Source organism: Pseudophryne corroboree, chromosome 6 (assembly GCF_028390025.1).
Source record: "Pseudophryne corroboree isolate aPseCor3 chromosome 6, aPseCor3.hap2, whole genome shotgun sequence".
NCBI lineage: Eukaryota > Metazoa > Chordata > Amphibia > Anura > Myobatrachidae > Pseudophryne > Pseudophryne corroboree.
In genome coordinates this window covers 485,287,401-485,300,535 of record NC_086449.1, presented here as the reverse complement: position 1 = coordinate 485,300,535, position 13,135 = coordinate 485,287,401, and the positions used below count along the sequence as shown (strand labels likewise).

The 13,135-nt window shown below is 35.4% G+C and overlaps 2 protein-coding genes across 4 annotated transcripts in view; one reads left to right on the top strand and one right to left on the bottom strand.

Moving 5' to 3' along the window:
• The window catches only part of IMMP2L (inner mitochondrial membrane peptidase subunit 2), a 1,700,471-nt gene that overhangs the window by 929,878 nt on the left and 757,458 nt on the right, over positions 1–13,135 (bottom strand). The window lies entirely within an intron of this gene.
• The window catches only part of LRRN3 (leucine rich repeat neuronal 3), a 116,878-nt gene that overhangs the window by 31,877 nt on the left and 71,866 nt on the right, over positions 1–13,135 (top strand). The gene's annotated exons all lie outside the window — the stretch shown is intronic.

Genomic DNA, 13,135 nt, shown 5'->3' with positions numbered 1-13,135 from the left:
ACAGTATTATTCTAGTAATGTGCTGGCATTACAGTTACAGTATTATGCTAGTAATGTGCTGGTGTTACAGTTACAGTATTATGCTAGTAATGTGCTGGTGTTACAGTATTATGCTAGTAATATTCTGGTGTTACAGTATTATGCTAGTAATGTGCTGGTGTTACAGTTACAGTATTATTCTAGTAATGTGCTGGTGTTACAGTTACAGTATTATTCTAGTAATGTGCTGGTGTTACAGTTACAGTATTATGCTAGTAATGTGCTGGCGTTACAGTTACAGTATTATGCTAGTAATGTGCTGGTGTTACAGTTACAGTATTATTCTAGTAATGTGCTGGTGTTACAGTTACAGTATTATGCTAGTAATGTGCTGGTGTTACAGTTACAGTATTATGCTAGTAATGTGCTGGTGTTACAGTTACAGTATTATGCTAGTAATGTGTTGGTGTTACAGTATTATGCTAGTAATGTTCTGGTGTTACAGTATTATGCTAGTAATGTGCTGGTGTTACAGTATTATGCTAGTAATGTGCTGGTGTTACAGTTACAGTATTATGCTAGTAATGTGCTGGTGTTACAGTTACAGTATTATGCTAGTAATGTGCTGGTGTTACAGTATTATGCTAGTAATATTCTGGTGTTACAGTATTATGCTAGTAATGTGCTGGTGTTACAGTTACAGTATTATTCTAGTAATGTGCTGGCATTACAGTTACAGTATTATGCTAGTAATGTGCTGGTGTTACAGTTACAGTATTATGCTAGTAATGTGCTGGTGTTACAGTATTATGCTAGTAATATTCTGGTGTTACAGTATTATGCTAGTAATGTGCTGGTGTTACAGTTACAGTATTATGCTAGTAATGTGCTGGTGTTACAGTATTATGCTAGTAATGTGCTGGTGTTACAGTTACAGTATTATTCTAGTAATGTGCTGGCATTACAGTTACAGTATTATGCTAGTAATGTGCTGGTGTTACAGTTACAGTATTATGCTAGTAATGTGCTGGTGTTACAGTATTATGCTAGTAATATTCTGGTGTTACAGTATTATGCTAGTAATGTGCTGGTGTTACAGTTACAGTATTATTCTAGTAATGTGCTGGCATTACAGTTACAGTATTATGCTAGTAATGTGCTGGTGTTACAGTTACAGTATTATGCTAGTAATGTGCTGGTGTTACAGTATTATGCTAGTAATATTCTGGTGTTACAGTATTATGCTAGTAATGTGCTGGTGTTACAGTTACAGTATTATGCTAGTAATGTGCTGGTGTTACAGTTACAGTATTATGCTAGTAATGTGCTGGTGTTACAGTTACAGTATTATGCTAGTAATGTGCTGGTGTTACAGTATTATGCTAGTAATGTTCTGGTGTTACAGTATTATGCTAGTAATGTGCTGGTGTTACAGTTACAGTATTATTCTAGTAATGTGCTGGTGTTACAGTTACAGTATTATGCTAGTAATGTGCTGGTGTTACAGTTACAGTATTATGCTAGTAATGTGCTGGCGTTACAGTTACAGTATTATGCTAGTAATGTGCTGGTGTTACAGTTACAGTATTATTCTAGTAATGTGCTGGTGTTACAGTTACAGTATTATGCTAGTAATGTGCTGGTGTTACAGTTACAGTATTATGCTAGTAATGTGCTGGTGTTACAGTTACAGTATTATGCTAGTAATGTGTTGGTGTTACAGTATTATGCTAGTAATGTTCTGGTGTTACAGTATTATGCTAGTAATGTGCTGGTGTTACAGTATTATGCTAGTAATGTGCTGGTGTTACAGTTACAGTATTATGCTAGTAATGTGCTGGTGTTACAGTTACAGTATTATGCTAGTAATGTGCTGGTGTTACAGTATTATGCTAGTAATATTCTGGTGTTACAGTATTATGCTAGTAATGTGCTGGTGTTACAGTTACAGTATTATTCTAGTAATGTGCTGGCATTACAGTTACAGTATTATGCTAGTAATGTGCTGGTGTTACAGTTACAGTATTATGCTAGTAATGTGCTGGTGTTACAGTATTATGCTAGTAATATTCTGGTGTTACAGTATTATGCTAGTAATGTGCTGGTGTTACAGTTACAGTATTATGCTAGTAATGTGCTGGTGTTACAGTATTATGCTAGTAATGTGCTGGTGTTACAGTTACAGTATTATGCTAGTAATGTGCTGGTGTTACAGTTACAGTATTATTCTAGTAATGTGCTGGTGTTACAGTTACAGTATTATGCTAGTAATGTGCTGGCATTACAGTTACAGTATTATGCTAGTAATGTGCTGGTGTTACAGTTACAGTATTATGCTAGTAATGTGCTGGTGTTACAGTATTATGCTAGTAATATTCTGGTGTTACAGTATTATGCTAGTAATGTGCTGGTGTTACAGTTACAGTATTATGCTAGTAATGTGCTGGTGTTACAGTTACAGTATTATGCTAGTAATGTGCTGGTGTTACAGTTACAGTATTATGCTAGTAATGTGCTGGTGTTACAGTTACAGTATTATGCTAGTAATGTGCTGGTGTTACAGTATTATTCTAGTAATGTGCTGGTGTTACAGTTACAGTATTATGCTAGTAATGTGCTGGTGTTACAGTTACAGTATTATGCTAGTAATGTGCTGGTGTTACAGTATTATGCTAGTAATGTGCTGGTGTTACAGTATTATGCTAGTAATGTGCTGGTGTTACAGTATTATGCTATTAATGTGCTGGCGTTACAGTATTATGCTAGTAATGTGCTGGTGTTACAGTATTATGCTAGTAATGTGCTGGTGTTACAGTATTATGCTAGTAATGTGCTGGTGTTACAGTATTATGCTAGTAATGTGCTGGTGTTACAGTATTATGCTAGTAATGTTCTGGTGTTACAGTATTATGCTAGTAATGTGCTGGTGTTACAGTTACAGTATTATGCTAGTAATGTGCTGGTGTTACAGTTACAGTATTATGCTAGTAATGTTCTGGTGTTACAGTATTATGCTAGTAATGTGCTGGTGTTACAGTATTATGCTAGTAATGTGCTGGTGTTACAGTTACAGTATTATGCTAGTAATGTGCTGGTGTTACAGTTACAGTATTATGCTAGTAATGTGCTGGTGTTACAGTATTATGCTAGTAATATTCTGGTGTTACAGTATTATGCTAGTAATGTGCTGGTGTTACAGTTACAGTATTATTCTAGTAATGTGCTGGCATTACAGTTACAGTATTATGCTAGTAATGTGCTGGTGTTACAGTTACAGTATTATGCTAGTAATGTGCTGGTGTTACAGTATTATGCTAGTAATATTCTGGTGTTACAGTATTATGCTAGTAATGTGCTGGTGTTACAGTTACAGTATTATGCTAGTAATGTGCTGGTGTTACAGTATTATGCTAGTAATGTGCTGGTGTTACAGTTACAGTATTATGCTAGTAATGTGCTGGTGTTACAGTTACAGTATTATTCTAGTAATGTGCTGGTGTTACAGTTACAGTATTATGCTAGTAATGTGCTGGCATTACAGTTACAGTATTATGCTAGTAATGTGCTGGTGTTACAGTTACAGTATTATGCTAGTAATGTGCTGGTGTTACAGTATTATGCTAGTAATATTCTGGTGTTACAGTATTATGCTAGTAATGTGCTGGTGTTACAGTTACAGTACTATGCTAGTAATGTGCTGGTGTTACAGTTACAGTATTATGCTAGTAATGTGCTGGTGTTACAGTTACAGTATTATGCTAGTAATGTGCTGGTGTTACAGTTACAGTATTATGCTAGTAATGTGCTGGTGTTACAGTATTATTCTAGTAATGTGCTGGTGTTACAGTTACAGTATTATGCTAGTAATGTGCTGGTGTTACAGTTACAGTATTATGCTAGTAATGTGCTGGTGTTACAGTATTATGCTAGTAATGTGCTGGTGTTACAGTATTATGCTAGTAATGTGCTGGTGTTACAGTATTATGCTATTAATGTGCTGGCGTTACAGTATTATGCTAGTAATGTGCTGGTGTTACAGTATTATGCTAGTAATGTGCTGGTGTTACAGTATTATGCTAGTAATGTGCTGGTGTTACAGTATTATGCTAGTAATGTGCTGGTGTTACAGTATTATGCTAGTAATGTTCTGGTGTTACAGTATTATGCTAGTAATGTGCTGGTGTTACAGTTACAGTATTATGCTAGTAATGTGCTGGTGTTACAGTTACAGTATTATGCTAGTAATGTGCTGGTGTTACAGTATTATGCTAGTAATGTGCTGGTGTTACAGTATTATGCTAGTAATGTGCTGGTGTTACAGTATTATGCTAGTAATGTGCTGGTGTTACAGTATTATGCTAGTAATGTGCTGGTGTTACAGTATTATGCTAGTAATGTTCTGGTGTTACAGTATTATGCTAGTAATGTGCTGGTGTTACAGTTACAGTATTATGCTAGTAATGTGCTGGTGTTACAGTTACAGTATTATGCTAGTAATGTGCTGGTGTTACAGTTACAGTATTATGCTAGTAATGTGTTGGTGTTACAGTATTATGCTAGTAATGTTCTGGTGTTACAGTATTATGCTAGTAATGTGCTGGTGTTACAGTATTATGCTAGTAATGTGCTGGTGTTACAGTTACAGTATTATGCTAGTAATGTGCTGGTGTTACAGTATTATGCTAGTAATGTGCTGGTGTTACAGTTACAGTATTATGCTAGTAATGTTCTGGTGTTACAGTATTATTCTAGTAATGTGCTGGTGTTACAGTATTATGCTAGTAATGTGCTGGTGTTACAGTTACAGTATTATGCTAGTAATGTGCTGGTGTTACAGTTACAGTATTATGCTAGTAATGTGCTGGTGTTACAGTTACAGTATTATGCTAGTAATGTGCTGGTGTTACAGTTACAGTATTATTCTAGTAATGTGCTGGTGTTACAGTTACAGTATTATGCTAGTAATGTGCTGGTGTTACAGTTACAGTATTATGCTAGTAATGTGCTGGTGTTACAGTTACAGTATTATGCTAGTAATGTGTTGGTGTTACAGTATTATGCTAGTAATGTTCTGGTGTTACAGTATTATGCTAGTAATGTGCTGGTGTTACAGTATTATGCTAGTAATGTGCTGGTGTTACAGTTACAGTATTATGCTAGTAATGTGCTGGTGTTACAGTTACAGTATTATGCTAGTAATGTGCTGGTGTTACAGTATTATGCTAGTAATATTCTGGTGTTACAGTATTATGCTAGTAATGTGCTGGTGTTACAGTTACAGTATTATTCTAGTAATGTGGTGGTGTTACAGTTACAGTATTATGCTAGTAATGTGCTGGTGTTACGGTATTATGCTAGTAATGTGCTGGTGTTACAGTATTATGCTAGTAATGTGCTGGTGTTACAGTTACAGTATTATTCTAGTAATGTGCTGGCATTACAGTTACAGTATTATGCTAGTAATGTGCTGGTGTTACAGTTACAGTATTATGCTAGTAATGTGCTGGTGTTACAGTTACAGTATTATGCTAGTAATGTGCTGGTGTTACAGTTACAGTATTATTCTAGTAATGTGGTGGTGTTACAGTTACAGTATTATGCTAGTAATGTGCTGGTGTTACGGTATTATGCTAGTAATATTCTGGTGTTACAGTATTATGCTAGTAATGTGCTGGTGTTACAGTTACAGTATTATTCTAGTAATGTGCTGGCATTACAGTTACAGTATTATGCTAGTAATGTGCTGGTGTTACAGTTACAGTATTATGCTAGTAATGTGCTGGTGTTACAGTATTATGCTAGTAATATTCTGGTGTTACAGTATTATGCTAGTAATGTGCTGGTGTTACAGTTACAGTATTATTCTAGTAATGTGCTGGTGTTACAGTTACAGTATTATTCTAGTAATGTGCTGGTGTTACAGTTACAGTATTATGCTAGTAATGTGCTGGCGTTACAGTTACAGTATTATGCTAGTAATGTGCTGGTGTTACAGTTACAGTATTATTCTAGTAATGTGCTGGTGTTACAGTTACAGTATTATGCTAGTAATGTGCTGGTGTTACAGTTACAGTATTATGCTAGTAATGTGCTGGTGTTACAGTTACAGTATTATGCTAGTAATGTGTTGGTGTTACAGTATTATGCTAGTAATGTTCTGGTGTTACAGTATTATGCTAGTAATGTGCTGGTGTTACAGTATTATGCTAGTAATGTGCTGGTGTTACAGTTACAGTATTATGCTAGTAATGTGCTGGTGTTACAGTTACAGTATTATGCTAGTAATGTGCTGGTGTTACAGTATTATGCTAGTAATATTCTGGTGTTACAGTATTATGCTAGTAATGTGCTGGTGTTACAGTTACAGTATTATTCTAGTAATGTGCTGGCATTACAGTTACAGTATTATGCTAGTAATGTGCTGGTGTTACAGTTACAGTATTATGCTAGTAATGTGCTGGTGTTACAGTATTATGCTAGTAATATTCTGGTGTTACAGTATTATGCTAGTAATGTGCTGGTGTTACAGTTACAGTATTATGCTAGTAATGTGCTGGTGTTACAGTATTATGCTAGTAATGTGCTGGTGTTACAGTTACAGTATTATTCTAGTAATGTGCTGGCATTACAGTTACAGTATTATGCTAGTAATGTGCTGGTGTTACAGTTACAGTATTATGCTAGTAATGTGCTGGTGTTACAGTATTATGCTAGTAATATTCTGGTGTTACAGTATTATGCTAGTAATGTGCTGGTGTTACAGTTACAGTATTATTCTAGTAATGTGCTGGCATTACAGTTACAGTATTATGCTAGTAATGTGCTGGTGTTACAGTTACAGTATTATGCTAGTAATGTGCTGGTGTTACAGTATTATGCTAGTAATATTCTGGTGTTACAGTATTATGCTAGTAATGTGCTGGTGTTACAGTTACAGTATTATGCTAGTAATGTGCTGGTGTTACAGTTACAGTATTATGCTAGTAATGTGCTGGTGTTACAGTTACAGTATTATGCTAGTAATGTGCTGGTGTTACAGTATTATGCTAGTAATGTTCTGGTGTTACAGTATTATGCTAGTAATGTGCTGGTGTTACAGTTACAGTATTATTCTAGTAATGTGCTGTGTTACAGTTACAGTATTATGCTAGTAATGTGCTGGTGTTACAGTTACAGTATTATGCTAGTAATGTGCTGGCGTTACAGTTACAGTATTATGCTAGTAATGTGCTGGTGTTACAGTTACAGTATTATTCTAGTAATGTGCTGGTGTTACAGTTACAGTATTATGCTAGTAATGTGCTGGTGTTACAGTTACAGTATTATGCTAGTAATGTGCTGGTGTTACAGTTACAGTATTATGCTAGTAATGTGTTGGTGTTACAGTATTATGCTAGTAATGTTCTGGTGTTACAGTATTATGCTAGTAATGTGCTGGTGTTACAGTATTATGCTAGTAATGTGCTGGTGTTACAGTTACAGTATTATGCTAGTAATGTGCTGGTGTTACAGTTACAGTATTATGCTAGTAATGTGCTGGTGTTACAGTATTATGCTAGTAATATTCTGGTGTTACAGTATTATGCTAGTAATGTGCTGGTGTTACAGTTACAGTATTATTCTAGTAATGTGCTGGCATTACAGTTACAGTATTATGCTAGTAATGTGCTGGTGTTACAGTTACAGTATTATGCTAGTAATGTGCTGGTGTTACAGTATTATGCTAGTAATATTCTGGTGTTACAGTATTATGCTAGTAATGTGCTGGTGTTACAGTTACAGTATTATGCTAGTAATGTGCTGGTGTTACAGTATTATGCTAGTAATGTGCTGGTGTTACAGTTACAGTATTATGCTAGTAATGTGCTGGTGTTACAGTTACAGTATTATTCTAGTAATGTGCTGGTGTTACAGTTACAGTATTATGCTAGTAATGTGCTGGCATTACAGTTACAGTATTATGCTAGTAATGTGCTGGTGTTACAGTTACAGTATTATGCTAGTAATGTGCTGGTGTTACAGTATTATGCTAGTAATATTCTGGTGTTACAGTATTATGCTAGTAATGTGCTGGTGTTACAGTTACAGTATTATGCTAGTAATGTGCTGGTGTTACAGTTACAGTATTATGCTAGTAATGTGCTGTGTTACAGTTACAGTATTATGCTAGTAATGTGCTGGTGTTACAGTTACAGTATTATGCTAGTAATGTGCTGGTGTTACAGTATTATTCTAGTAATGTGCTGGTGTTACAGTTACAGTATTATGCTAGTAATGTGCTGGTGTTACAGTTACAGTATTATGCTAGTAATGTGCTGGTGTTACAGTATTATGCTAGTAATGTGCTGGTGTTACAGTATTATGCTAGTAATGTGCTGGTGTTACAGTATTATGCTATTAATGTGCTGGCGTTACAGTATTATGCTAGTAATGTGCTGGTGTTACAGTATTATGCTAGTAATGTGCTGGTGTTACAGTATTATGCTAGTAATGTGCTGGTGTTACAGTATTATGCTAGTAATGTGCTGGTGTTACAGTATTATGCTAGTAATGTTCTGGTGTTACAGTATTATGCTAGTAATGTGCTGGTGTTACAGTTACAGTATTATGCTAGTAATGTGCTGGTGTTACAGTTACAGTATTATGCTAGTAATGTTCTGGTGTTACAGTATTATGCTAGTAATGTGCTGGTGTTACAGTATTATGCTAGTAATGTGCTGGTGTTACAGTTACAGTATTATGCTAGTAATGTGCTGGTGTTACAGTTACAGTATTATGCTAGTAATGTGCTGGTGTTACAGTATTATGCTAGTAATATTCTGGTGTTACAGTATTATGCTAGTAATGTGCTGGTGTTACAGTTACAGTATTATTCTAGTAATGTGCTGGCATTACAGTTACAGTATTATGCTAGTAATGTGCTGGTGTTACAGTTACAGTATTATGCTAGTAATGTGCTGGTGTTACAGTATTATGCTAGTAATATTCTGGTGTTACAGTATTATGCTAGTAATGTGCTGGTGTTACAGTTACAGTATTATGCTAGTAATGTGCTGGTGTTACAGTATTATGCTAGTAATGTGCTGGTGTTACAGTTACAGTATTATGCTAGTAATGTGCTGGTGTTACAGTTACAGTATTATTCTAGTAATGTGCTGGTGTTACAGTTACAGTATTATGCTAGTAATGTGCTGGCATTACAGTTACAGTATTATGCTAGTAATGTGCTGGTGTTACAGTTACAGTATTATGCTAGTAATGTGCTGGTGTTACAGTATTATGCTAGTAATATTCTGGTGTTACAGTATTATGCTAGTAATGTGCTGGTGTTACAGTTACAGTATTATGCTAGTAATGTGCTGGTGTTACAGTTACAGTATTATGCTAGTAATGTGCTGGTGTTACAGTTACAGTATTATGCTAGTAATGTGCTGGTGTTACAGTTACAGTATTATGCTAGTAATGTGCTGGTGTTACAGTATTATTCTAGTAATGTGCTGGTGTTACAGTTACAGTATTATGCTAGTAATGTGCTGGTGTTACAGTTACAGTATTATGCTAGTAATGTGCTGGTGTTACAGTATTATGCTAGTAATGTGCTGGTGTTACAGTATTATGCTAGTAATGTGCTGGTGTTACAGTATTATGCTATTAATGTGCTGGCGTTACAGTATTATGCTAGTAATGTGCTGGTGTTACAGTATTATGCTAGTAATGTGCTGGTGTTACAGTATTATGCTAGTAATGTGCTGGTGTTACAGTATTATGCTAGTAATGTGCTGGTGTTACAGTATTATGCTAGTAATGTTCTGGTGTTACAGTATTATGCTAGTAATGTGCTGGTGTTACAGTTACAGTATTATGCTAGTAATGTGGTGGTGTTACAGTTACAGTATTATGCTAGTAATGTGCTGGTGTTACGGTATTATGCTAGTAATGTGCTGGTGTTACAGTATTATGCTAGTAATGTGCTGGTGTTACAGTTACAGTATTATTCTAGTAATGTGCTGGCATTACAGTTACAGTATTATGCTAGTAATGTGCTGGTGTTACAGTTACAGTATTATGCTAGTAATGTGCTGGTGTTACAGTTACAGTATTATGCTAGTAATGTGCTGGTGTTACAGTTACAGTATTATTCTAGTAATGTGGTGGTGTTACAGTTACAGTATTATGCTAGTAATGTGCTGGTGTTACGGTATTATGCTAGTAATATTCTGGTGTTACAGTATTATGCTAGTAATGTGCTGGTGTTACAGTTACAGTATTATTCTAGTAATGTGCTGGCATTACAGTTACAGTATTATGCTAGTAATGTGCTGGTGTTACAGTTACAGTATTATGCTAGTAATGTGCTGGTGTTACAGTATTATGCTAGTAATATTCTGGTGTTACAGTATTATGCTAGTAATGTGCTGGTGTTACAGTTACAGTATTATTCTAGTAATGTGCTGGTGTTACAGTTACAGTATTATTCTAGTAATGTGCTGGTGTTACAGTTACAGTATTATGCTAGTAATGTGCTGGCGTTACAGTTACAGTATTATGCTAGTAATGTGCTGGTGTTACAGTTACAGTATTATTCTAGTAATGTGCTGGTGTTACAGTTACAGTATTATGCTAGTAATGTGCTGGTGTTACAGTTACAGTATTATGCTAGTAATGTGCTGGTGTTACAGTTACAGTATTATGCTAGTAATGTGTTGGTGTTACAGTATTATGCTAGTAATGTTCTGGTGTTACAGTATTATGCTAGTAATGTGCTGGTGTTACAGTATTATGCTAGTAATGTGCTGGTGTTACAGTTACAGTATTATGCTAGTAATGTGCTGGTGTTACAGTTACAGTATTATGCTAGTAATGTGCTGGTGTTACAGTATTATGCTAGTAATATTCTGGTGTTACAGTATTATGCTAGTAATGTGCTGGTGTTACAGTTAAGTATTATTCTAGTAATGTGCTGGCATTACAGTTACAGTATTATGCTAGTAATGTGCTGGTGTTACAGTTACAGTATTATGCTAGTAATGTGCTGGTGTTACAGTATTATGCTAGTAATATTCTGGTGTTACAGTATTATGCTAGTAATGTGCTGGTGTTACAGTTACAGTATTATGCTAGTAATGTGCTGGTGTTACAGTATTATGCTAGTAATGTGCTGGTGTTACAGTTACAGTATTATGCTAGTAATGTGCTGGCTTACAGTTACAGTATTATGCTAGTAATGTGCTGGTGTTACAGTCAGTATTATGCTAGTAATGTGCTGGTGTTACAGTATTATGCTAGTAATGTTCTGGTGTTACAGTATTATGCTAGTAATGTGCTGGTGTTACAGTTACAGTATTATTCTAGTAATGTGCTGGCATTACAGTTACAGTATTATGCTAGTATGTGCTGGTGTTACAGTTACAGTATTATGCTAGTAATGTGCTGGTGTTACAGTATTATGCTAGTAATATTCTGGTGTTACAGTATTATGCTAGTAATGTGCTGGTGTTACAGTTACAGTATTATGCTAGTAATGTGCTGGTGTTACAGTTACAGTATTATGCTAGTAATGTGCTGGTGTTACAGTTACAGTTTATGCTAGTAATGTGCTGGTGGTTACAGTATTATGCTAGTAATGTTCTGGTGTTACAGTATTATGCTAGTAATGTGCTGGTGTTACAGTTACAGTATTATTCTAGTAATGTGCTGGTGTTACAGTTACAGTATTATGCTAGTAATGTGCTGGTGTTACAGTTACAGTATTATGCTAGTAATGTGCTGGCGTTACAGTTACAGTATTATGCTAGTAATGTGCTGGTGTTACAGTTACAGTATTATTCTAGTAATGTGCTGGTGTTACAGTTACAGTATTATGCTAGTAATGTGCTGGTGTTAAGTTACAGTATTATGCTAGTAATGTGCTGGTGTTACAGTTACAGTATTATGCTAGTAATGTGTGGAGTTACAGTATTATGCTAGTAATGTTCTGGTGTTACAGTATTATGCTAGTAATGTGCTGGTGTTACAGTATTATGCTAGTAATGTGCTGGTGTTACAGTTACAGTATTATGCTAGTAATGTGCTGGTGTTACAGTTACAGTATTATGCTAGTAATGTGCTGGTGTTACAGTATTATGCTAGTAATATTCTGGTGTTACAGTATTATGCTAGTAATGTGCTGGTGTTACAGAGTTTACAGTTATATATGCTAGTAATGTGCTGGCTTACAGTTACAGTATTATTCTAGTAATGTGCTGGTGTTACAGTTACAGTATTATGCTAGTAATGTGCTGGTGTTACAGTATTATGCTAGTAATATTCTGGTGTTACAGTATTATGCTAGTAATGTGCTGGTGTTACAGTACAGTATTATGCTAGTAATGTGCTGGTGTTACAGTATTATGCTAGTAATGTGCTGGTGTTACAGTTACGAGTATTATGCTAGTAATGTGCTGGTGTTACAGTTACAGTTTATGCTAGTAATGTGCTGGTGTTACAGTTACAGTATTATGCTAGTAATGTGCTGGCTTCAGTTACAGTATTATGCTAGTAATGTGCTGGTGTTACAGTTACAGTATTATGCTAGTAATGTCTGTGTTACAGTATTATGCTAGTAATGTCTGGTGTTACAGTATTGATGCTAGTAATGTGCTGGTGTTACAGTTACAGTATTATGCTAGTAATGTGCTGGTGTTACATACAGTATTATGCTAGTAATGTGCTGTGTTACAGGTACATATTAGCTAGTAATGTGCTGGTGTTACAGTACATTATGCTATTAATGTGCTGGCGTTCAGTATTATGCTAGTAATGTGCTGGTGTTACAGTACTTATAGCTAGTAATGTGCTGGTGTTACAGTACATTATGCTAGTAATGTGTCGGTGTTACAGTATTATGCTAGTAATGTGCTGGTGTTACAGTAATTATGCTAGTAATGTTCTGGGTTGTGTTACAGAATTATGCTAGTAATGTGCCTGGTCGTTACAGTATATGCTAGTATTGTGGCTGGTGTTACAGTATTTATGCCTAGTAAATGTGCTGGTGGTTACAGTATTTGCTAGTAATGTGCAGGTGTTACAGTAATTCTGCTAGAAATGTTGCTGGTGTTACAGTATTATCTAGTAATGTTCTGGTGTTACAGTATTATGCTAGTAATGTGCTGGTGTT